This window comes from Mirounga angustirostris, unplaced genomic scaffold (genome assembly GCF_029215605.1).
Source record: "Mirounga angustirostris isolate CCGP_5_RB_7025 unplaced genomic scaffold, mMirAng1.0.hap1 SCAF_2, whole genome shotgun sequence".
NCBI lineage: Eukaryota > Metazoa > Chordata > Mammalia > Carnivora > Phocidae > Mirounga > Mirounga angustirostris.
The window spans coordinates 74,847,770-74,874,657 of record NW_026991710.1 but is presented as its reverse complement, the minus strand read 5'-3'; the positions used below and the strand labels follow the sequence as shown (position 1 = coordinate 74,874,657).

Sequence of the window (26,888 nt, the reverse complement as noted above, 5' to 3'; positions counted from 1 at the left end):
GTTGAGAAAATCAGCAGACAGGATTTCTCTGATTCCTGGAGATGAGAGAGATTCTGTGCCGGCTGGTACCACTTCAGAGCTAAAGACACATTTCAGGATTTAGCTACTTAAAGCATCCCAACAATCAGACTACAATGTGGGTAGGCAAATTAATGGCAGTCAAAGAAATAAAAAATAAAGCACACAAAGAAGACTAGCTCTAAATGAAATAAGAACTGCTGAGAATTCAGATGACAGCCTTAATAAAAAAGAAGAGCATGTAAAGATTTAAGTCCATTTAAACACAAGACTTTTTTACTTAATCTCCAAAGGAATATATATACAAACTTTAAAAAAAAAATTCAACTTTAGTAGATGAAGTGAGAAAAGAAGTACCACTCTTGACATCCTAATTATTGTACTGGAAGATCAAGTGGAAGAAATACCATAAAATACATAACAAAGCACAAAAATAGAAATTATGAAGGAAAAAATGAGTTTGGGAAACAATATTGACTTTGAAAATCTTAAGCTAGAAAAGAATCACTAAGTTCCTGGATAAAGGTTGTTAATAAAAGAAACTATGGTAAGCAAATTCTAGTAAGATGCCAGAAACACAGTAAGTCTGAAAAAAATACGTTGTACCTTCACAAAACTGACATAGTCTGTACCTATTGCACAATAATTTGCACAATACTTTCAGAAATGTTTTAACTTCGTGTCTGGTACATTCACAATTTAAAAAGCTTTTAATTTTTTCATGTTTAGTTTATTTATACTAGTCCATCAATCAAGCAATTAATAATTTTAAAATCAATTAAATTCATTAGAGCAATTATTATACAAAAAAGACCATTCAGGAATCCCTTTGAAAAGTAAATAATCTTCTAATATTAATCATCTTATTATTTTTATCTGCTCAGCAAATTTCTCTTCACAACATGCTTGTTATCTTTGTTACTTAAGTATAGTTGATACAGGGCACCTGGGTGGCTCAGTTGGTTAAGCGACTGCCTTCGGCTCAGGTCATGATCCTGGAGTCTGGGGATCGAGTCCCGCATCGGGCTCCCTGCTCATCAGGGAGCCTGCTTCTCCCTCTGACCTTCCCCCCTCTCATGTGCTCTCTGTCTCTCTCATTCTCTCTGTCTCAAATAAATAAATAAAATCTTTAAAAAAAAAAAGTATAGTTGATACATATAGATGCTCTTAATGCCCAAAGTTCACTATTTCTAATAATGTGGAGATTTTTTCTAAATAAATACCTAAAATTCACTCTATTGTGCAATCAATCGTGAACTGACTCAGCTCCCTAATAATGCTAGTTCTTTATTTTCAAATCACACTAATCTCCTTACACTACTTTATAAGACTACTTAAAACAAAAATAACTAAAACATTCATGCAAATGTCAATTCCTCCCTCTTCCTCTCTTCATATTTATCTATAATATCCCTCCCCCTATCCTTTTTCTCTTTCCCTCTCTCTCACTTTTTCTCCCACTCTTTCCACTTCCCCTTCTTATTGTCTTCCTCCATTTTATACATATCTCATTTTATTTTGAGCCATAAGATATTTACTTTCTTCTAGTCCATTTTTTATTCTCATTGAATTTATGATATCCTAAATACCTTATTAATCTAAGTATGTAGTAAATGTTCAATTTCCATTTTTATTTAGTACTTATATAGCATAAGATTTAAGTGGCTTTTAAAAAGCAATGAGAACTTTCCACTTCTTGAGATAAAAAACAAACATATGCGATAATCTTTTTTCATAAAAATATTTTAATGTGTTCAAGCTTAGACACCCCCATAAATGCAAAAGTTTCTTAAACTTTGCAAGCAGTCAAACAGAAGCTAATAAATGATTTAAATGTATATTAAAACAAAAGCTGAAAATAAGAATTGTATAAAGAAGCTATCAATGATGTGTAAGAGAGGAAAAATTAAGAAGTGCAAAATATTTTAAATTCTCTGGTTCTTGAAATACGCTTTTAGCATTTCTGTTCTGAGGAACCATCAGCTAGATTTTAGATGTCTTATATTAAAAATCTTAATTCAAAACGCCTTCCTAAGTAATGCTCTAAAAGATCACTGGATGCAAATCATGAATATATAGTTTAGCAAAAATTGTGGGCTAATATATTGTCATTTATAATCTCCCTATATATTTGATATCTAAAATAGTGATGCTTTCAGGGAGTTAACTCCGGTGTTGAACAACATCTAGCTTTTTGTTTCATAGACCTTTTAGGTTTCTCCAACCTGGTTAAACTAAATAGGATACACACAGATGGTAAAACCTTATGTTATCCTACTCTGTAAAGATTAGCTTCATTAAAATGAAAATTAGCTACCACCGGCTAAATATGTTTTGGCACCTACTAAGTGGCATTCCCAAGGAAAAAAAAATCACAAAGCCTTTTTTTAAGTCTTCAAAGAAGCCTTGAAATTATATTAAGGCATTAGGGTAGACAACAAAGAATCAAGGAATTATTTTTTTCCTAGAAAAAAATTATCCTATTCAGTTTGTTTTTCTCCAACTCTTGCTTTAATGTATAAAAGACTAAAATTAAGCTCTGAACTAAGGTCTAAAAAGGGATTGCTGACTTCCTTATATAAATATAAGGTAGAAGACTAAAAGGAGTAATGTAATATTAACTATTTGCTTCTTTTTGTGTCAGTTTTAGGGAATAAAAGACAAATGTGTTGGATGCTGAAAAAAAAGCAGTTATAATTTGTAAAAGTAAATGAACTAAATAATTTTTTTTTTAATTCACTGAAAAAAGTTATACTTGGAGGATTTTCTAACACACATGTCACTTTTAGGTGGAATATAACCATATGCATTCTGGTTAGTCACAGAAAGTCTTAGTTTATCCTTACTGTCCTGACATAATTATTAATATCACTCTTTTTCAATCTTAAAATATTTCAGTTTAAATGACAAACTATATTATCATCCTTCATTTTAGTCATGTACACTCTATGAGATAAGAATTCTAAAACTTTATTCCAATAATTTTATTTAACATAAATGAATGTGGTTGGGAATCTGAAAGATCAAAAAAAGACTCCATGAAAACTCTCTGGAAAGAATACCAGAAGTGACATAAATTAAACTTTTAGTTGTACCAAAAAGTTAGCATGTCTAAGGTGTAGTTGAATATGTCATGGAGCTGGGTACTATCTAAATTTTTTCAGACCTTACCAAGAAACCATAAAAATGTGCTTTTCTGAGGTTTCTTCCTCACCACAACTCACCCATCAAGAGGAGATGTGCATTACATCATTAGTTCTAGATGAAGTGTTCCATGATTCATTGTATGGGGATTAACATAAGAATAAAAAAATAAATAATTAAAAAAAAAAGAGATGTGCAGGTCAGATAATAACCATTCCACATAACATAACTAGTCCATTTAACTTAAAATTATCTCAATTCAACATGAGTTAGTATATCTTAGAATATTTTATATTACATTATATTTTATAAATACTGAGTAATCAATAGCCAGTGTAAATGACAGGTGAACCTGGAAGAACCCTTCATTCAGATTCCATGGTGCCTATGTACACTGATCTCATTCAATCTTGGCTACATTTCAATTACATCACTTCATTTTTGCAAAATTTCCATTGTTCTACTCTTATACATTAAAAGGATGATTATATCAATCCTTGTAATTGTCTTTATAGCTATATAAAATTATCATCCTTCCTGCCTGCAATTTCCTCAGCCACCTAATTCTTTCATCATCCATTTATACACCAGAGGTCCCCCACCTTCTTTTATTCATTGTATAATTGGGAAAATACATTGCTAATACGCACATTGAATATTTTCCCTTAGCAATTAACAATATATCCTAGGAAGGACATTTTTCCCAATGACCAATTAATAAGATGCTCAGAGATAATATAAATCTAGTAGGAAGGTTATATGGACATGGGGAGCTTGAAATGTATTTCAAATATTTTTGTGGTTTAAGAAACTGAGTAAGAAGCAGTTTCTTTGATCTAGACACTCTCTCACGGGGAGAATTCTGGTTTTGCTTGACTAGAAACACAGTCTAAAATGAAATAGATTCCACATGAATGCTCTCATTGCTCTACTACCACAGAAGTGATTTTTAAATACTCTTCACATTTTCTGTATATGTGAAATAGTTTGATTACTTGTGACTTATTTTCTTCTATTACAGGATTTTGTTTGTGTTGCATCCCAAGTCAAGTATATAAAAATTATTACAAATTTATTGTTATATTTATCTAAATCAGCAATATTACTGCAGAAGACATAAGACTGAATTTATTTTTTAACTAGTAAGTTGTTTTAGGTTTAAATATGTATTAAAGTGTCTATTACGTGCATAATCTTTTTCTAGTAAACTCAGAAATATTATTGGCATGATGAACAAAAATAAAATGTATAAAATAAAATTAATGTTAAAATACACATTTTATAATTCATATAACAAAGTCGTGTCAGTCCAGTCTTTACAAGCACAGCAATTATGCCAGCAGAATCAGATTTGACTCTGGCACTGTATCTTGGTAACCATAAGCAAACTCTCTTTTAGAGCTCTAGAATGATTAAAAGAGATAACACAGTCCCTTACTCATAGTACTTGCTCAATTATTTTGTTATCAATATTACCAAAAACAGTATTGTTTTTTCATGTAATATGTAAAATGATATATTTAAGTAATATATTGAAATTTCTCTGTTGATGTACATCCTGTGAGGTAATTCTAATTTTATGACCTGGTTGTCTGATTACCCATGAATAAAACTCCCTCTGATATACATATAACAAGTACATGACAACTAAAAATTTTTCCTAGAAAGAACTTTCCAAAATATCCAGAGATTAAAGGAAGGAAAATATGTAAGTCATCCAAATTGGCAAGGAAGAAGTCAAACTTTTACTATTTGCAGATGACATGATACTCTATGAAGAAAACCCCAAGGACTCCACCAAAAAATTGCAAGAACTCATACATGAATTCAGCAAAGTTGCAGGATATAAAATCAATGTGCAGAAATCTGTTGCATTTCTAAAAATGTAGCAGCAGAAAAAGAAATCAAGGCATCAATCCCATTTGCAATTGCACCAAAAACAGTAAGATACCTAGGAATAAAAACTAAAGAGCTAAAAGATCTGTACTCTGAAAACTATAGAACACTTATGAAAGAAATGGAAAAGCACTCTTTGCTCATGGGTTGGAAGAACAAATATTGTTAAAATGTCTGTACTACCCAAAGAAATCTACACATTTAATGCAATCCCTATCAAAATATCATCAGCATTTTTCACAGAACTAGAATAAACAATTCTAAAATTTGTATGGAACCACAAAAGACTCTGAAGAGCCAAAGCAATTCCAAAAAAGAAAAAATAAAACCAGAGGCATCACAATTCCAGATATTAAGCTACTATTACAAAGTTGTAGTGATCAAGACAGTATGGTAGTGGCACAAAAATAGACATATAGATCAATGGAACAGAACAGAGAATGCAGGAATGTATCCTCAACTCTATGGTCAACTAATCTTCCACAGAATAGGAAAGAATATCCAAAGGAAAAAAGACAGTCTCTTCAACAAATGGTGTGGGGAAACTGGACAGCCACATGCAGAAGAATGAAACTGGACCACTTTCTTACACTGTACACAAAAACAAATTCAAAATGGATGAAAGACCTTAATGTGAGACAGGAAACCATCAAAATCCTAGAGGAGAACACAGGCAGAAACCTCTTTGACTTTGATCTCTTATTAGACATGTCACTGGAGGCAAGGGAAACAAAAGCAAAAATGAACTATTGGGACTTCATCAAGACAAAAAGCTTCTGCACGAACTATGAGAGACTATGAACCCCAGGAAACAAACTGAGGGTTTCAGAGAGGAGGGGGCTGAGGGGATGGAGTAACAGGGTGATGGGCATTAAGGAGGACACGTGTTCGGATGAGCACTGGGTGTTACACACCACTAATGAATCACTGAACACTACATCAAAAACTAATGATATATTATACAATGGCTAACTGAACATTAAAAAACAAAAAGCTTCTGCATAGCAAAGGAAACAAGGCAGCCTATGGAATGGGAGAAGATATTTGCAAATGACATATTTGATTAAGGGTTAGTATCAAAAATCCATAAAAAACTTACCAAACTCAACACCCAAAAAACAAGTAATTCAGTCAAAAAATGGGCAGAAGACATGAATAGACACTTTTCTAAAGAAGACAGCCAGATGACTAATAGAGACATGAAAAGATGCTCAACACCATTCATCATCAGAGAAATACAAATCAAAACCATGATGAGATACCACCTCACACCTGTCAGAATGATTAAAATTAACAAGACAAGAAACAACAGGTGTTAGTGAGGATGTGAAAGGAGAACCTTCTTGCACTGTTGGTGGGAATGCAAGCTGGGGCAGTCACTCTGGAAAACAGTATGGAGGTTCCTCAAAAAGTCAAAAATAGAACTACCCTATGACCTAGAAATTGTACTACTAGGTATTTACCCAAAGGATACAAAAGTACTGATTCAAAGGGGTACATGCACCCCAGTGTTTACAGCAGCATTATCTACAGCATTATGTACAAGAGCCAAATAGGTATTGTAGAAGAGAGTCCAAATGGGGCTGAATGAATGGCTAAAGAAGATGTGATACATATATACAATGGAGTATTTTTCAGCCATCAAAAAGAATGAAGTCCTGCCATTTGCAATGACATGGATGGAGCTAGAGTGAAATAAGTCAGAGATCATACCATATGATCTCAGTCATATGTGGAATTTAAGAAAGAAAACAGATGAGCATGCAGGAAGGGGAAAAAGAAAAAAAAGAGAGAGGGAAACAAGCCATAAGTGAATCTTAATGATGGAGAACACACTGAGGGTTTACGGAGGGAGGTGGGTGAGGGATGGGCTAAGATCAGTGATGGATATTAAAAAGGGCACCTTTTTAATATGCAGGTAGCCCCTCTTAAACAACTAGACTTGAATTACATACAGCACCCAGAGCTGTATGTAAGTGATGAATCACTAAATTCTACACCAGAAATAAATACTGCACTGTATATTAACTAACAAAATTTAAATTTAAAAAATAGTAATAATAAAATCATACGAAATCCTTCACCCAAAACAAATGAAAATAAGTTCCACAGACACAAACATGACAAAATAGAGTTTAATCTGGAAGAGCAACATTGGTGAGAAACACAAAGTAATTAGAAATTTCCCGAATAGTAGGTATGGTTGGTTTTAGGAAATTTTTAATCCTGTAGGGTGTACAGAACAGAGACTTTTAGGCTCTGGGATAAGGAAGAAAGGAAAGAAGAGAGGGAGGAGAAAGAAAAAGAGAAAATACTATAAATTTAGTTAAGTAGTAGAAATACAGAGAGTAATACTAATATTCTTTTTATCCAGGCCTATATTTCTTTCTGCTTTTTCAAATCATATTGTGTCTAGCATTTTACCTGGAAATGTAGTGTTAAAACAGTACATGGTCTGGGTGCCTGGGTGGCTCAGTTGGTTAAATGTCTGAGTTCAGCTCAGGTCATGATCTTAGGGTCCTGGGATCAGGTCATGTCAGGCTCCCCACTCAGCGGAGAGTCTGTTTCTCCCTCTCCCTCTGCTCCTCCCTCTCCCTCTGCTCCTCCCCCACCCCCAGTCCTGTTGGCTCCTCCACGCTTTCTCTCTCTCCTTCTCTCTCTCTCTCTCTCAAATAAATAAATAGAATCTTAAAAAAAAAAAAGGTAGATGGTATTATTTGCTAACTAATGCTTCAGTTTGGGGAAAAAATATTTAACTGGTTACTTTGTGTGGTTATTTCTGATTATCTGCTATTAGAAACAGCTAAAGGTTAGAGTCTAAAAAAGGTCAAATATTCAAAATGACCACAACATTTTAAGGAGTTCTATGAAACAAACTAGAAATCTAGATAAGTCTAGATCAAAAAGAAATAACTGTCAAGTTAAAATGATCCTATGGTCAATTGAAGTTAATGAGAGATAAATAAGAAAAGTGAAATAATTAGTTTTGAAATCAATTTTTTGAAATTAATTAGCAGCAGTGTTTAGGAAAGGCAAGGAATGCACAAGAATGCAGGAAGCCCCTCTTAAATAACTAAACTTGAATTAAGAGCTGAGGACACATACAACCATTAATTAAAGGTTAGTCTCAGAAGTATTTGGTTAATATGGAGAATGACTGAGCTTTAGAATTTAGGTTCTATGAGGGAGGGCTATGTCTGTCTTATTCACTGATTTCTGGCTGGCTTCTGCCACTGGTTGAATATTTCTGCCTTGTTCACTATAATTTGTCTTAAGGAACGATCTTCCTCATAAAATCTACCTGGCCCCAGTGAATATACACAAGCCTTTAAGATAGGTATACTTAAAAAAAATTATTTTAAAAAAGCAGGTTTATGAATGATTGAAGATTCAGATTCTAGGAACATTGGCCAGTATTGGTATCTGGTGGAAGGAAAGCAATAGTAGGGAATATGTTTTAAAAAAATGTTTGAATTCACTGAATTTGAAAAAACTAAATTCTCTCCTTTGTAGGGACTTTGAATAGCCCTTTTTGAGGAAATTTTTTAGGATACAAACCAAGCCTTAAAAATAAATCCAGTTTTACACAATTCACAATAAATAAAATTAAATAAATAAATAAATAAATAAATAAATAAATAAATCCAGTTTTGCCCCAAACGTCATTTACTCAGTTACTACAGTAAATTCAACAATAATATTCAGGTCATGGGATTTCAGATATGACTCCTTACTACTTATTATGTTATGTAACATTTAAGAACTTGTTGGTTCAAAGAGTCTTTGAGCTTCCTATTTCAAGACTACAATGGTACCACTTACTTTGTCACCAGAGAAACATTATAATGTCTGTTCCTCGGATCACATATGGAAATGAACTGAAACTAGACAGAGGCTTTGTGGATATAAAAATGTTGTCCTGTTCTCTAATCAGAGTATCTGAAAGGATGTCCTAATTAAATTTGGGCATTCTAAATAGTGATCATTAGAAGATAAGTCTTGCTTAAACTCTCAATGATACATGCAAGTATGTATCAATGCAATTGCCTACCTGGTTATATAATAAACCCTGATTAATACTTATACAGTCAATAAACATTATTTTACTCAAAAATTTGGTCCCACTTGTTGCTAATTACACACCATTGAGGAGGGTTAAATTCTTGTTGCTAATTTACCATGAGAGAACCCTCTAACTTCAGCAATTGCAGCCAAATTAATAACTAAGGAAGAGAATTGCTCCTGACAGTTCATTAGTCTTTCCAGAATATGCTTATTGGAAACAAACAAGTTTAATGAAGTCCTTTTCTATATTCAAAGTCTTTGTAAGATTTGTCTTAGGGACGGATCTTCCTCATAAATCCACCTGGTCCTAGTGAATATACAAAAGCCTTTTAGGATAGTTATAAATAAAAAAAAATATTTATTTTAAAGAGGCATGATTGTGAATAACTAAAGATTCAGATTCTGGAAATGTGTTGATCTCAATGAAAGCCAACCTCACACATACACACAAAAAAAATCCCTTCATTCACCTTTATATTCTGTGCAAAATTTAGGAAAATATACAATGCCTGGTTTGAAAAAAATAGTATTACTACAGTAATCTAAAATTAATTTGACCTAGCATCACCAAACAATGCACTATAAAATGATACAAGAAAGGGTTAGAAATGATATTGTCTTTAACATCCTGTGAATAAATCACAGAATAATTAACAGTCATCTAACTTTATACACAATAAAATGGTAAAATGTAAAAATCAATCTGTCTTGACATCATGTGCATACACACACACACACACACACACACCAAATAGAGGAAACCAAGTCTCTGTTTCCTAATCAAAGACTTAGAGAATTAGAATATTTATGTTGATAGGGGCGCTTGGGTGGCTCAGTCATTAAGCGTCTGGCTTCAGCTCAGGTCATGATCCCAGGGTCCTGGGATCCAGCTCCCACATCAGGCTCCCTGCTCCACAGGAAGCCTGCTTCTCTCTCTCCCACTCCCCCTGCTTGTGTTCCCTCTCTCGCTGTGTCTCTCTCTGTCAAATAAATAAATAAAAATCTTTAAAAAAAATGGGAGTATTTATGTTGATAAACATTAAACACGAAAACACAGTTGAGATGTGTTCTCTAAAAAACATATAGATATTACAGAAAATGCAAAGGGAAACGAAATGGGCTCATAGATAAGAATGAAATGAGGTAATCAAAATTTATTTAACAAATCCCACCTATCTGTAGGACATTTCCTTGACCAAGACAAATGTGTAAAACATGACAATGAAAAAATAATAACTCAATATAATAAGAAATGTCACTAGTTACTGCATCATTCATTGTTAAATGTCAAGAAAAGAGAATGAAGTAAAACACTGCTTTAGACAGATCAGTTCTTAGGTTGTTGCTGTAAACTAATTTTAATGTGATAAAGAACTGAGCTAAGCTGATAGCAATAGAGGGACATGAGAAGATTTGTGTTAGACTTAGGGAGTGTGAAGTTATAGCATAACATAAAAAGCATCAATATACTGCAGGAAACACGGAACTAGAGCTCTTCAAAGCTGTGAAAATGGAAGTATAATTTATATTATGTAAAACTTCTTTAACCAAGATATTGCAATAAGCAAGATATACAAAAATGCACGTAATAGACCTTTCACTTACAAGTCTCCTTCAAGACATTCACAAATAAATGTTTCAGCCAGCCATTGATTATTTTCAGAAACTGTGGTTCATCAAATATTTATTGAGCTAATATATCAGGGAAAAAAGCCAGGTACCTGAGATGCAATCATATACATGACCTAGAGTCTGCCTATAAGTTGCTTCTTGTTTATTAGGGAAAGGTAAGTAAACAAAAAGACAAAACATAAAATGACTATACTAGCTGATTAACTGTTACTCCGGATATTTTTCTTACTCCATTTTAATCAGTTTTGCTTTTACTTTTAGAAAGGATATTGGATTTTACATTTCAACTGCATGGATGTATTACTCATTATGGGCATTTATGGTTAATTATGCAAAACAGAAATCTTTTATTGGTATTTAGAATATGTTCTCTCTGGATTTTTTTAAGATTAATACTGATAATTAAGAATAATCAAAATGGCATCAAGGTACCAAAATACTTTTTTAAGACTTTAGAGTGACTACCTCCTATGAAATTTTCCATCAATCTCATGCTAATATGAACTTGTTTCAAGATAGGGTTTCACAGTGGGGATTCAGAATCAAATTTCATGTGTTACAGCAATTATTCCACACTACTTTTTCAATAGGGCATAGTAATTGTCTTTAATGGAGGTGAACACAATAAACCAGTGAAAGAGCTATCCAGGTTCTAAATCATCTAGGAAACCTACTGGCTTCAGTACACTGTCCATCTCAATAAAGCATGTGCCCATTTGTTATTCAGCTTAATAACGCCTTAAGATAAATCCACTAAAAATTTATCAGATCAGAATACTGTATAATGGCTTATAAATTGAACAGATATTATAAGCACTGAAGAAATCTGGCATTCCATTTTTCATAAACCACCAATGAAGATACTTATAATTTGTACTTCTAACTCTATTCCTGTGTGTGCATTCCTAATTAATTCTGATCACCTGCCATCCGTTCCAACCCACACCATCCAAATGCATCTTTTAACTTTGAAAATGATGAAGGCTACAAACAGGCAGAATAAATTTCCATATATTTGCTATCTCATCTATTTAAACTGGAAAGAGAACATAGAGTCAAAAAACTTTAATGACATGATCTGTTATTATAATACATGAACATCAGAATTCTTAGCTCCAAGATGAAATTCTTCCTCAGCAAGACCACAGTCAAATAAATTATAGAAGAAAATAATGACACTGGTAACTAATTCTAAGAAAGTCTTCTTTCAGTTGTATTGTTTCAAACACTAAGATGTCTTCAACTTTAAAATTTTAGTAAATTTAATAGATGGACATTCATCTTCTACTTCAAGAGAAAGCATTTACTTTCAAATTTAATGCATTATTTCATCAGTGTTTAATTTTTAAAAATGCCATTCTTCCAATAATATGATTTGATTTGTTGTTTTTAGTATTACATGAAAATACGCATCTGTGCCTATCAAAATGGACCAAGAATTTTGATAAAGACTTTTACAAAATTGAGCTTTGACAAACTATTGAGTGTCCAAATACCTTTTGATGGATCTAATAATGTTTTTGATGTATTTCAATGTATTAAATAGTATGTAGAACAAAAAACATTTTAAAAATAACTATTATGTTAACTAAACTTATTGTGCTAATCATTTCACAATATGTACATACATTAAATCATTATGCTGTACAAAAACTAATACAATGTTATATGTCAATTATATCTCAATAAAACTGAGGAAAAATAGAATTTAAAAAAGAGGCTTTTCACCACTCCAAAACTCAGACTTTGAGAAACATCACAGTACAAGGTGATCCAGCACCACCATTTTTGTTGTGATGAATTAAGAGTAAATAAGCATAATCACCCAGCCATCTCGTCTGGTTTGCACCCTTCATTTTCTTGGTGTATATGCTTCGCTGAGAATTGGCAGACCTGACTTGAAATTCACTATGGCTGAAGCACTCTTGCTGGGGAGAAGACAGTCTAGACCCAGAGCTGAAATGAGGCTATGGCACAGACTCATTGTGGTCTTCTGCACAAACAAGAGTTAATAGGACACTAAGCCATCTAACATCAGTCTCTCTGCAAGTTCACCAGACAGGGGTATTTGCAGCACTTGCCAGCAAAGTTCCATTTGGCAGTGAGAATGTCAAACTCTACCAGCTTCCCAGTAAAAACAGCAACAATCAAGAAATATCCCAACCTTTTTTGTGTTCCCCAAAATGACTGACTGCGAAGAACTACCCTTCACGATGTAACTTAGATAAGACTCACACCTAATCCTTGTTTTAATTAAAACAAAGACTGACAAAAAAAACTATCCAAATTCTCTCTTTTTTTTTTTTTTTATTGTCTCCTAAATGATTAGTTGAACTGTTTGTCCCAACTGAGCAATCTGGACAAAAGGCCTGCTAACTTGAACAAACTTTCATCAAGCTTCTCTCCCTTTCCAGGCCCCCGAACCTTTGACCACTTTTCATCACGGCAATACTGAGAACTAACAGCCTCTCATGAGAACTGGCTGACCTCAGGAAAAATATTCCCTAATCAACTGTCCTATCATATCACCACTCATCCCACTTTGTAATATGTTTTAAAATCAGAAAGTATGAGGCCTCCACCTTGTTCTTTACTATCAGGATTGTTTTGGCTATTTTAAGTCTTTTGTGGCTCCATACGAATTTTAAGATTTTTTTTTTCTGTTCCTGTAAAAAATGCCATGGACTTTGATAGGTATATAATCACCAGGGAAATGAAAATCAAAACCACAATGAGATATCACTTTACATCTGTTGGATGGGTATTATAAAAACAAACAGAAAACAGCAAATATTAGCTAGAATGTAGATAATTTAGAACCCTTGAATACTGTTAGTAGGAATGCAAAACTGTCAGGCACTATGTAAAACAGTATGAGGAGTCCTCAGAAAATTAAAAATAGAACTGCTGTATGATCCAGCAATCTCACTTCTGGATATAGGCCTAAAAGAACTAAAATCAAGCTCTCAGAGCAATTTCTGCACTCCCATGTTCACTGCAGCAATATTTACAATAGCCAAGATACAGAAACAACCTAAATGTCCCTCAATAGATGAATGGATAAAGAAAATAATCTATATACATAGAATAGAATATTATTCAACCATTAAAAAGTAAAAATCCTCTCCCATATTACAACATGGATAAACCTTGAGATATCAAACGAAATGAAATAAACCAATCACGGAAGGAAAATTGGATGATTCCCCACACAGTATCTAAAGCAGTCAAACTCATCAAAGCAGAAAGTAGAATGGTGCTTTCCAGGGGCTGGAGAGACAGAGAAATAGAGAGCGGCTTATCAATGTTTAGAGAGTCTCAGTCATGTGAAATGACAATGTTTTAGATTTCTGCTACACAACACCCTTCTTACAGTTAACAACACTGTACTGCACACTTAAAATGTGAGGGAAGATCTCATGTTGTTTTTAACCACAATAAAAACAATCTATTCAAGTATAAGAGTTTAGCTGGCTACTATTTTTTTATAGTATAGTTTGGTCAATCCCAGCTCCCCCACCCAAAAAAAGCCAAATGAATTCTTCTTCTGTGTTTGCTCTATTTTGTAGTCAAGATACTGTCAGTTATATCATACACTGTATGTCTTATAATATTCCCATGTGAGATTTTCCTTTCAAAATAGGAAAAGATTCCATATACCAAGAAACTTGACTGATCTTTAATATATATAATATTCCCTTTTCCCTTTTTCTTTTGTTGTCTTTGCTGTAATAAGATTTATAACTGCTATACTAACTTAAATCATCAACTATGTTAACTCATTAAGTTAGCATATTTTTTTCCATCTTGTCAAAGATTATTGCCCTTGTTATTCCTTTTATATTAACCTTTTTGGGAGAGTCTGTGTATATGTGTGTAAATGGATATGTATGTAAGAAAGGGGAGGAGAGGGTGCCTGGGTGGCTCAGTTGGTTAAGCGACTGCCTTCGGCTCAGGTCATGATCCCGGACTCCCAGGATCGAGTCCCACATCGGGCTCCCTGCTCGGCGGGGAGTCTGCTTCTCCCTCTGACCCTACCCCCTCTCATGTGCTCTCTGTCTCTCTCATTCTCTCTGTCTCAAATAAATAAATAAAATCTATAAAAAAAAAAAAAAGAAAGGGGAGGAGAGCAATTGGTAAGGTACCTTATATCATTTTTTGAAAAAGTAGAATACAAGTCTCAAACATAAATATAAATCTGATTTTTAAATTCAAATTGAAATAGTGTTATTTTAAAGCTGCAAGATCCATTGTAATTCCTATCACAACAGGGAGTATATAAAAAATATAAGAAACTCAATTTATATAAAATATGAGACTTACGAGAGATGTACCTTCCCTTTACTTTTTTGTTTTTGTGTGTGTTGTATAAAAAACAGCAAGACAATGTTCGCTTTACTAAGTGTTTCTAATAGGTTGATAAAGATGATTTGATTCTGTCCACAGAGTTTAGTTTTTAAATGATTAAAAATAAACATTTTTTAAGGTTAGTGTTTTCATTAATAGCATTATATAACCTCTGGACTGTGAAATCGACCAGTTTATCTTTTGTAGAGTCAAGTGTATATGTATGGACTACAAGCCAGCCAAATCAGTGCAGATGTTAATGAGATCCAATTAGCACAGTCTTCTTGGTTATTTCACAGCTTCCACCACTATTATTAACTACTCTTTATTTACATCACCAGTTTTCACTACACTCACTTTCCCTGCAATTCCAAATCTTGTTTTCAGGCCCAGAAAATCTTAGAAAGTTATTATGTATTATTACTTGGGTCAAACACAGAAACAGGTAAAATTAATACAGTAGACATGATAGACTGACGTGTATGTAAAGTTTGAGGCTTAAAAATCTTGAACACTTCTTCATGCTGTTTCATTACAAATACTTTTGTAAACATTTTTCCTCTCTTATTAATTACCCTGAGTCATATTTTTGCCTCTTCTGGAAATAAATCTATTATAAATAATGAATAAAAATATATAAATAAAATGTGTTCAATTATAAATATTTGAATAGTCCCATCAATTCCTTATTTTTCCCAACTGTCATACTCCACTTTTAGGCCTCTTTTATCCCCTTTTGTACCACTGAAATTATTTTCTAATTGGTTTCTTCACCTTCTATCTCTCTCCTTTTTCATGCATCCTATATATCTTTGCCATGATGCAATGATGTGTTTATAACAGCCCTTCAGTAACTGTTTGTTTAATGAACAGATAATTCCTAAATTTACGGCAAGCACTGTGCTTAGACTTCCACATGAAATTTTCTATGTAATCCAGATAATAACCAAATGAAGCAAATATTTTCATTAATCTGAGTTTACATAATAATAATATTAGATGGCATAATAGGCATAATAATATTAGATGGCTTAACTAAAATCACAGCTAACAGGTAGTAGAGATGAGATTTGGATCAAAACTATATGCCTCCTGGGGCACCTGGGTGGCTCAGTCGGTAAAGCATCTGCCTTCGGCTCAGGTCATGATCCCAGTGTCCTGGAATCGAGCGCCGCGTCGGGGCTGCTTCTCCCTCTCCCGCTGCCTGCCGCTCCCTCTCCCTCTGCCTGCTGCTCCCCCTACTTGCGCTCTCTGTCTCTCTCTGTCAAATAAATAAATAAAATCTTAAAAAAAAAAAAAAAAAACAACTATATGCCTCCAACGTTCATCAAACCTAACCACTATTCTGCTTCTTCCTGTGGTGCTCTTCGTATCATCCTACTATCTCAATACCTACTAAACTAGGTCTGGAATTTTTGACTTGAATCTTAGCCTCTCCATTCCTATTCTAATGTGATTTTCCAATCTATGTCACATTATATCCCATTCAACCAGATTTGTTCTGTTCTCTGACTCTGCCTAAAATCGAATTTCTCTCTACCTTTTTTAACACTCATTATACAGGATATATTTGGAACCTGTAATTTTTCCAGATGTCTTCTCTGAACATTCCACATGGATGTGGTCTTTTAGTATCTGGAATTCCTATAATATTTTATTTCTCTCTTATGCAGTATATAATGAAATACACTACCACTGGAGTTTCTGGATACCTAAAATGATATTTTATCTACACTTTTTTTTTCTAATTACTAAGTTTTTTCAGGTGAATGACTGAAACATGTAGTTTGCAGAAGGCAACTCAGTGCTTTGCCTATACAAATACTGCTTCAATATCCAGTTCTAGATCATCTTAGGGGGTTCTAATCCCAGTTGTGCCAGTTACTATCTTTGTGACCTTGAGAAGTTACTAAAACCCTCTGTATCTGGAATTAATCTCTATAATGGAATGAATAATACTAACTGGGCAGGCTATTGCATGGGCTGAATGGAGAAAAATACATGTAAAGCACTCAGAGCAATATCCAACACATGATAAATACTGATAACAGTTACAATTATTAAAAATGAACCAAAACACTGGCTATAGCAATATGGTTAGTTAAAATTTTCTCTACCTATATGTGAATTTTCTTTTTCCTATGATAGATTTACCTTATTCTAACATTAATAAAAACAAAGCAAATTTGGGAATACCAAGTTTTTATTAGTCAGTGTATATGGAGAAAATCTTGCTTTGTCATTTGCATGGTTTAATCTTCCTTCACATAGCACATCAGAGAGTTTGACTAAAGTTTACTAAGGGTTAGCAACTATACATTCTCATATGCAACTTTTCCATTTCTTAGAATTCTTCAAAAGTATTTGAGCTAATTTGCTTAGCAGCTTTGCAGTATCAGGTGTGACTCCAATAAGGGACACTGTGCTACTAAATATCCCAAAGGGGTATTTTTTTTTTCTGTTGCTTGGTTATCTCCCTGTCCCTGTAGGATCCTGAAAGCACTCCCTCAAATATCTCAAATATGACTATTATTTTTCTGACTTCAGTTTGGCAAAATAATTCATACTTACCATATCTGCTCCCCCCAGATCCTATTCTCAAGACATCTGACCCCAGGTTGTTAACCTCATTCAGAAATTAGATTGTTCCCTGTATTTGGTGGTTGGTGACCCTTATCCAGGATTTATTCTAGTTTTGATAGCCCAATAATATTTATTTGGCAAGGAGAGGCTTACCACCTCCCCTCAACATAAATATTGACCAAGTCTTGACAAAATAAATTGAAAAACATGCATACATCACTTGAAAAGAGGAAATTTAACTCAATAAACTAGCTGACATCTTATATAAAACTGAAATTATTTGATTGGTATAAGATTGTGTTTGTCACTGACTACATCAGTTAGGCAACAAATATACGTAGATGTGTCTAGTATGTTTTGTCAAAACATTCCACATAAAAACACAATCCATGGTGCAGCACATTTGCTAATTAGTATTTCACGATTGAAAACTTAAAAAAATAAGATTTTCAAAAGTAATGATATAACATAGAATTTAGGAAGTCATATTAATAATAAATTAAATATTTAAATTTGTAAAATAATATATTAATTAAGTCATGAGTATTGGATGTAAACAGTGAATTAGCAAATATTCTCTTCCATTATGATTCTTACATTATGCATCTTCAGAGCCTCTTAGCCAGAGAAAGGTCCAGGATAAGATAGAATTGGGCAACAATATCTTCCCTGGGAGAGGCTCTACGTTGACAATCCTAAACAAAGACAAAACATAAACCTCTTTTTCTGACCTGAATTTCTCTCTTGTCTTAAAGGAATGTTTATCTGTGAAACTATTGTGCTATCTAGAACAGTTAACATAACTAAATGGAGCAATATTACATTCTTATTTCCCTTTCACCTATTCAACAGTATCTGTCTAGGTCTGGAAGAGAGTGTAAGAATATGAGAATAATTTAATTAGTGCTTATAATTCATGTCCATTCTCTATCACCACTACGTTAAATGAGCACTCACCCTAGAGCAATCAATCACAAGATACCTTTATCAGTTCTTTCCATAACTGGCCAGAACAAAGGGTAATGTTCCTCTATATCAAAAAAGTTTAAAAAATATAACATAAAAAATAGAAAAAAACAGAAAGTGTAAAGATACATAAAGTATAAAATGAAAGAGTGTAAACAATTTTCCCAAGACTTTTGAGTTCATTAATCCACAAATTTTGTGTACTTATTTAGTAACAGCTGCATTAATTCTGTTCTCCATGCTTGTGTTGTTTACACATTCAGCCCATCCTGCTGACTTCAGAACTTTAACTGTGCATGGAAAAAATAAATCTGTTGTGCTTAGACCAGTCAACCTTACCAACCTTGTCAGCATATGAAACATAGGGACTTCAGAGAATTAGATACCAAATAGGAATAATAAGATGAGAAGTCTTAAAAGTTGGTAAAGATTTGGAATAAAGAGTTGGCAATTTCCTAAGGGCTAGGGGGTAGGAGGGGGAGCACAGTTAGCTGAGGGGCTGTAAGCACAGATAGGGATTGAAACATGAGTTTTGAGGAAAGCTCAGAAGATGGAACAGGGGACTGTAGGGGATTGAGGGTGATATATCTATATTTTAATCCCTGTAACACATGGATATTACCTTATTTAGAAAAAAGTTTTACAGGTGTAATTAAGTAAAGGATCTTGGGAGAGCTGAAGAGATTACCCTTAATTATCCAAGAGGACCTTCAATCCTATAATAAATGTCCTTATAAGTGAAAATCAGAGAGAGATTTGAGATAGACAGAAGAAGAGGAGGCAATATGACCAAACAGAGATCAGAGAGAGGCAGCCACAGTTAAGGAATACCAGGGCAGTCAAGAGAAGCTAGAAGAGGCAAAGAATGGATTTCCTCCAAGAGTCTCCATAAAGAACACAACATTCCTAGAGTTGGGATTTGTACTCCCAGCCTCAACACTGTGAAAGAATACACTTATGTTGATATAAGCCACCCCATTTGAGGTTATTTGTTATGGCAGCCACAGGAAACTAACATAGGCACCATGTCAAGAAAATGTACTTCTCAATATTCCTGGTGTTCTATTAATGAGTCTTACCAATAGTTAGACAATGTTTCCATTTAGAGAAGAAAATGTGGAAAATTTTTTTGTTATTGAAACCAATATTGACACATGAAAACTATGAACTAATGTCATACAAACTTATGTACAATAGAATTTGATATCTGTTATTACCATAAACAAGGACATTCACTTTAAGCAAGACAAGTAAATTACATAAGAAGTTATAAGAAGTTAAAATAAACAGCAAAGGAAACAATTAACAAAATGAAAATGAACTTACACAATGGAAAAAATTTATGAACCATATATCTGATAAGGGATTAATATCAAAAATATATAAAGAACTTACAGAGCCAATACCCAAAATACAAATAACTCAATTACAAAGGGGGCAAAAAACCTAAATAGGCACCTCTCAAATAGAAGAACTTTAAATGGCTAACAGGTATATGAAAAAGTGTTCAATGTCACTAATTATCATGAAAATTAAAACCACAATGAGATATTATCTCACATCTGTCAGGATGGCTATTATCAAAAAAAAAAAAAAACAAACAAACAAAAGAGAGCAAATGTTAGCAAAGATGTAGACAAAAGAGAACCTTGCTGGTGAAATGTAAGTTAATATGGTCATTATAAAAAAACAATATGGAGGTTCTTCAAGAAATTAAAAATGTACCTACCATATGATCCAGCAATCCCACTTGTGAATATATATCCAAAGGATCTGAAATGAGGACTGCAAAGAGGTATCTGCACTCCCATGCTCATTTCAGCTCTATTTACAATAGTCTAAACGTCCTTTGACAGATGAATGGATAAAGATACACAACAAAATATTATTCAATCATAAAGAAGAACACAATCCTGCCATATGTGATAACATGGATGTAGCTAGAGGACATTGTGCTAACTAAATAAGCAACACAGGAAGAGAAATACTGCATGACTTCATTTATTTGTGGAATCTAAAATAGTTAAATTCCTAGAAACAGAGCAGGATGGTGGTTGACAAGGGCTGAGGAGGGGAAAATGGGAAATCCTGGCCAAACAGTACAAAGTTTCAGTTACACAAGATCCATAAGGTCTAGAGATCTAATATACACCATAGTGAAGATAATTAACAGTATTGTATTGTATCCTTAAAATTTGTGAAGAGGATAGATCTTAACTTAAATCTTCTCAACATACACATGCAAAATGATAACTACGTGGAGGTGACAAATATGTTGATTAGCTTGATTGTGGTGGTTATTTCACAATGTGTACAGTATATATATCAAAATATCAAGTTGTACACCTTAAATATACACAACTTTTATTTGTCAAAGATATTTCAACAAAGATGTTAAGAAAAAGAAGCCATTCATTTCATTCCTATTCCATCTTCCTCATGGATTCTGATTATCTGGTTTTTTTTCACATTAACAAATTAATAATATTAAACCTACATTTTAGTGGAACTTAGAGAATACATGTATTTTTGACAAGAATTATTATTTGTTTTTGGAAAACTAGTAAAATTAAACAGAAGGAAAAATATTACTCAAAATAATTATAATAATAATAAGACTCCATATCTAATGGAAAATTTTAAGCTAGGATTAATTACAAAGTTGAAAAGAATCAGATTTCTATTGATTACTCTTAAAAGTGAATTAATAAGATACTTTAACATTTATATTTATCTGAGAAGTGTATTAATTTACCCTCACAAAATATGCCTTCCCCTCTCTACTATCTTCAAAATCCAGATCAAGCTTCATCTCTTCTCTAACATATTTCCAGCCTACTGCAGCCCACAGCAATCTCTCTCCTCTGAACTGATTAATTTGTACTACTTATTTTTTACTTAATAATTTTGTTCCTGTTGGTCAATTCACCTATGTTATCATTCAACAATTAAAATTAGAAAAAGGTCTAAAGACAATAGCTATTACAGAAAAAAATACATACTGCTAGGTGAGGTTTACAGTAGATAATAAAGCCAAAGGTCTGACTCATTCACAAGTTTGACTATTTTAAAGAAAACAACAACATGGTGGGGTTACTGTCATAACAAAACCTGTCCATGATCTCAGCTTTATAAATACCACTATGTAGAAGATAGCAGTGGCTCATAAAACAGAAAAGAAATGGCCTGAAAAGTATTCCTTATAAAAGCAACACATTTTATTAGCCATATCATCTTTTTGTTTTCAAAAAACTGTTCTGCTTTCCTGTGTTAACTTATTAATGTTAACAAATTAATGAATATATCTGTGCTCCAGTTTTCCCATATGTAAAACAAGGAACATCACAGTATCCATTTTATAGTGTTTATATGTTCATTAAATAGCATAATGCCTGAGTTATTATAACTGTTCAGGATATATTTTTGATTGAATAATATTGTAAAACACTGCAAATAAAAAACGTTTTTAAAAACTTTCTTTACATAACTCCGGCATTTCTTCATCCACATTACCACAATTGGTACTAGAAAGGTCAAATTCAATTAAAAATTACACCTGGACTATAGTAGACTAAATTCACTTTAGCTCAGAAAAGGGCCTATGTAACTTCCTTACTTCTTATCAATCATAAAATTCTTCCTCTAACTTGCAAAGAAGTCCATTAATCCAGTACCACAATCACACAACAGGTGTAGTATTTTCCTTCATTACATTTCCTCTGAAATCAGCACATTTCTTAAATAAACATTGATCAATAACCACAGATCTGGATTCTGTTGTCTTTTCAACTGGTTCACATGAGATATCTATCTTCCTTTACTACAGTTTGACAATGTGATGATTCTCATAAAAGCAGTTGCACTCTTAAGCAAGTCAGCTCAACAAAAGAAGTTGGTAAATCTTGGTTTGTCTTTGAGATATCCCAAGTGGGCCTTGAAAATTAGGATGCTGTCCTTAACAAAGCACTCCTGTGAGTGCTCCCATCCAGAATTATCACTATTACTCTATCAATTAGGGAAAAGTGGACAGAAAATTGAGTTCAAATTTGGAACAATGAATTGGTGGTTGGGGAAAAGAAGGAGAAAAACGTCTACAAGGATGGGATGAAGACTATAAGAGTGACAAAAATGGTTAAGAAAGATATATTAAAAATGTGTCCAAGGCAAGCCATCTACTTAGGAATGTCGTAGAAGTATGATCATAGCATGCTCATCAAAATTATTTCCATACTTTCCCTTTGGCAACTCATATCCTGAAAGAACTTGTTCCAAGTGGCCATCAAGGAAACATGCAAAATCTGAAAATCTGAAGGAATTTCCACACTGACTACTTTCACATAGACTAAAAAACTTTCATGGTGCTACACTCCAAATTTACATTTTAGAATTAAACTATACGTTTAGTTTGGGCAGGAAAGAAGAGGGAAAACACCACAGGAAAGGAAACTGAAAAATGAAAAGCTCAATAGTAAAGAAAACCAAAGATATTGTAATAGAAATAATATAGAGAACAGTATCATAACTATAATATTGGATGAGATGCAATTAATTTTTTTAATGTTATTTTGATGAATTTTACAGATAGTTTCTTCATTTACTTAAGCAGTCATTAAGTCAACAGCTACTTCCTAAGCATGTACTATTTTTCAGGACTGGTATTTTTCTTTAAATGATGTAACTCATGCCAAGAACAAATTTATGGCATGTATGTATGTATGTGTATTTGTGTACATATATATATATTTGTGATTTGCAATATATATTGCGATATATATCTACATAAATTTTTAAATCGTTTCAAATTTTATTTTAAAATAATAAATTGTTTCCAGAAATGAAATTTAAGGCATTTATCTTTTTTAAAATTATAAATTATAATAAAACCAAAATATAGCCCAGGGTATTTATGACATATAAGAAAATCCAAACTACATTTGTGTGTTTATATTCATCTGCCCTAGAGGTTTAAAGTGATAAATGGTGAGTAGAATGCATGAGTTCACATATTAAAGGTATTCAGTATAAATTGACACAATCGAGCATGCTGTCTCTGGCTCAGTAAGCACAGAAACAGTATTTAGAAACCTAGAGTGAACCATGACAGTAATATCCCCAAAACTGGGTCACTGGAAACTGTGTCTTTAAACTGCAAAGATGTGTCTCTCCATTTATTCTAAACTAAGTAACTTGATATTAGATTCAGATTGCTACCCCTCAGTGATACTAGGATGGGTTAACCACTGAGACCTTAATTATCTTGCATATGAGAAAATAAGTGTTGTATTAGCAAAGTATAGCATTTATAGTTTTTTTTTAAATTCTAGCATTTTTCCAGTCCAGAGTTGCTGCTTCATGACAAAACTATTCTTCCAAGTTTAAAAGATTTAAGTACATTTTTACACATCTAACAATACTAAACAAAAACATAATCTCTCCCTGTTTCTGTCTCTCTCTCTCTCTCTCTCTCAAATCGAATAGTTTAACCATCTCTGTATTTGTAGATTCCGTCCTCCCTTACCCATTTGAGACAGTTTAAAATGATCACATTTCATTTAGTATATTTTGGATGACCTCAACCCTCACAAATTATACATTACATCAACTTGATTAGCCTTATAAACTGGATACTAAAAAACAATTTTCATTAATAAAGGAACTTTGTTGATGTGTTTTTAAAATTCCATCATTTTACAATAGCAAATTTTAAATATCTATATTTGGCTATATGTTGTGGCAATAGTTAGATAAAATGATCATATGATATTTTATATATATGTATAAACCTTTTTATATAACACACACACATATATAAAATCTTCTTAAGAATACAGTTTTAATCTGAGTGGAATTAAATGAAATAGATACTAAAAAGAAAATTACAAAGATCAATAAAACTAACAAAAAACTGTCAAAGCTTTAGCTAGACTCACCAAGAAAAACAAAGAGAAGGAGCCCAGATAAAATCAGAAATGAATGAGAAGTTACAACTGACACTACAGAAATATAAAGGATCATAAAACTACTATGAAAAATTATATGCCAAGATATTGGACAACCTAGAACAAATCAATAAATTCCTAAAAGTTTATAATCTTCCAAGACCGAATCATGAAGAAATAGAAAATTTGACAGACCAATTACTAGTAAGGAGATTGAATCAGTAATAAAAAACTTCCCAAAAAACAAAAGTCCAGGAGGATATGGCTTCACAGGTGAATTCTACCAAGCAAAGAAGATATAATACCCATCTTTCTCAAAATCTTCCAAAAAAACTAAAGAGGAGGAAAAGCTTCCAAATACATTTCTGAGGCCAGCATTACCCCAATGCCAAAGCCAGACAAGGACAATATACAAAAAAAAGAAAATGACAGGTCAATATCCCTGATTAACATAGATTAAAAGCTCATCAACAAAATAAAAGCAAAGTAAATCAAAAAACACATTAAAACAATCACATGTTATGATTAAGTGGGATTTATTCCAGGGATGCAAGGATGGTTCAACATCTACAAATCAATCAACATGACATACCACATTGACAAAGTGAAGGAAAATAATCATATAATCTTCTCAATAGATGCAAAAAAGCTTTTGAAAAAATTCAACATCCATTTATGAAAAAAACTCTCAACAAAGTGGGTATGCAGGTAATGTACCTAACAGAATAAAGGCCATATATGGCAATCTGCAGCTAATATCTTATTCAACAGTGTAAGCTGAAAGCTTTTCTAAGATCAAGAACAAGACAAGGATGTATACTTTCCCCACTTTTGTTCAATACAGTGTTAGAAGTCCCAGCCACAGCAACTAGGCAAGAAAAAAGAGAAATAAAAGGCAGACACATTAGAAAGAAAGAAATAAAACTGTCACTATCTGCAGATGGATTATACTATATATAGAAAACCCAAAAGACTCCACCATTATAGTTAATAGATGAATTCAGTTAAATTCCAGAAAATAAAATTAATATACAAAAATCTGTTGCATTTGATTCTCTACACTTATTACGAAGTGGCGTAAACATAAATCAAGAAAAAATCACATGTACAATCACATCAAAAAGAATAAAATACCGAGGAATAAATTTAACCAGAGGTAAAAGAATTGTACAATGAAAACTTTGACACTGATGAAAGAAATTGAAGACACAAATAAATGGAAAGATATTCCATGATCATGGATTGGAATAATTAGTATTGTAAAAATTTCTATACTACCTATAGCAATCTACAGATTCAATGAAATCCCTATCAAAAATTCCAATGACATTTTTTTCACAGAACTAAACAATAATTCTAAAATTTTTATAGAACCACAAAAGACCCAAAATAACCCAAAACAATCTTTCAACAGAAGAACAAAGCTAGGGTATCATGATGATCCTTGATTTCAAACTATATTAAAAATATATTCAAAGCAGTATGATACTGGCATAAGAACAGAAATAGACACACAAATAAATAGAATAAAGAGCACAGAAATAAACCCACCCATATATGGCCAATTAAGTTATGACAAAATAGGCAAGAATACATAATGGGAAAAGGACAATCTCTTCAATAAATGGTACTGACAACTATGTGCAAAAGAATGACACTAGGACATTATCTTACATCATATATAAAAATTAACTAAAGTGGATTAAAGACTTGGATGTAAGACCTGAAATTCTAAAACTCCTAGAAGAAAATATAGGTGGTAAGCTATTGACATCAGTCCTCAAAGGCAAGGGAAACAAAAGCAAAATTAAACAAATGGTACCACATTAAACTAAAAAGCTTCTGCCCGGTGAAGGAAATCATCAACAAAATGAAATGGCACAACCTACTGAATGGAAGAAGATATTTGAAAAACATATCTGATAAGGGGTTAATATCCAACATACATAAGGAACTTACACAACTCAATAACAAAAAAATCTGATTACAAATGGGCAGAGGGTCTAAATAGACATTTTTTCAAAGACATACAGATGGCCAACAGGCACATGAAAACATGGGCAGCATCACTAATTATCAGGGAAATGCAAATCAAATCCACAATGAAATATCATCTCACACCTGTCAGAACAGCTATTATTACAAAGACGAGAAATAAAAAGTGTTGGTGAAGATGTGGAAAAAAAGGAAGCTTCATGAACAATTGGTGGGAATGTAAACTGGTGCAGGCAATATGGAAACAGTATGGAGGCTCTGCAAAAAATTAAAAATAGAACTACCATATGATCCAGACCATAT

At 32.9% G+C, this 26,888-nt stretch overlaps 1 protein-coding gene across 1 annotated transcript in view; it reads right to left on the bottom strand.

The window, feature by feature from the left end:
* Positions 1-26,888, bottom strand: part of GRID2 (glutamate ionotropic receptor delta type subunit 2) — a 1,408,631-nt gene that overhangs the window by 1,213,978 nt on the left and 167,765 nt on the right. The gene's annotated exons all lie outside the window — the stretch shown is intronic.